The sequence below is a fragment of the Chrysochloris asiatica genome, unplaced genomic scaffold, assembly GCF_000296735.1.
Source record: "Chrysochloris asiatica unplaced genomic scaffold, ChrAsi1.0 scaffold00086, whole genome shotgun sequence".
Taxonomy (NCBI): Eukaryota; Metazoa; Chordata; class Mammalia; order Afrosoricida; family Chrysochloridae; genus Chrysochloris; species Chrysochloris asiatica.
In genome coordinates this window covers 13398673-13399784 of record NW_006408604.1, presented here as the reverse complement: position 1 = coordinate 13399784, position 1112 = coordinate 13398673, and positions in this window count along the sequence as shown.

The following is a 1112-nucleotide window of genomic DNA, read 5'->3' as shown; positions in this document are numbered from 1 at the left end:
AAAATAATATTAGATATCAAGATATTTAGAAGTATGAATACATTTTAATTATTCAATACTCTACTGAATGTGCAGGAAAAAGATGAGGCTTTCTGCTCCCACAAAGATTTAAAAGCTTTGGAAACCCTATACAGAGCCACTATGAGTGGGAATTCACTTGGTGGCACTCAACAAAAACTACTACTGAATGTATCTAATACTAATTTAATATAGTTTATTAAATAATTATTAAGCCAATTTTTTAATAACAAAAAACCAAATCCCTGCCATCAAGTCAACTTAGACTCTTGTGTTATTGTTAATTAAGTGTATTCAAGTTGGTTTCCACTCTAGCAATCCTGTACTTGGTTTCTGAAGAGTGACTGGTGAGTTTGAGCCACTCACCTTGCAGTTCAAATTGATCTTGCTTATCCTACAGCACCACACTTATACTCACACAATGACCCTATATAGTGTTTCCAGGACTGTAAATCTGCGGAGTACACATCCTAATCCTTTTCATGAAGAGCAGCTTCTGGGTTTAAACCACCAACATTGACGTTAGTAACACAATGCTGATTCCACAACACCACCAAGGCTCCTTATGCTTAATAGTTATTTAATATTTGATCCAATATTGTTTCATACTTAACTGAAAATATTTTGCAAACATTGCTGCACTGTGAAAAGTAATAGACTCTATTTTGTATTCCACAGGTAAGTCTTTTGGTTAAAGTCAGCTAGAAGCAATATTGATAATGAGGAGAGGCCTATCTGCTATGGACAAATTTTCCACCATTTAGCAATACCCACTTTCTGGTAGTCCTCAAAAGCTTCAAATTTTATTTATCTTCCCTTCTTTTCTCCCCACCAATATTTGTTCTCTGATGATTAATTTAAACTCCAATGTAAGAAAGTAATTATAGGTTTTCCAAACAAGGTGGTGGAATAAAATTTTAATGTTGTTGTTGTTGTTATTAGGTGCCACTGAGTTGGTACTGACTCATAGCAACCCTATGAACAACAGAACAAAACACTGCCCTGTCCTGGGCCAACCTCTCAACACTTCAGCCCATTGATGCTGCCACTTTGCCAATGCATCTTGCTAGGGGTCTTCTGTTTTTCTCTGAGTC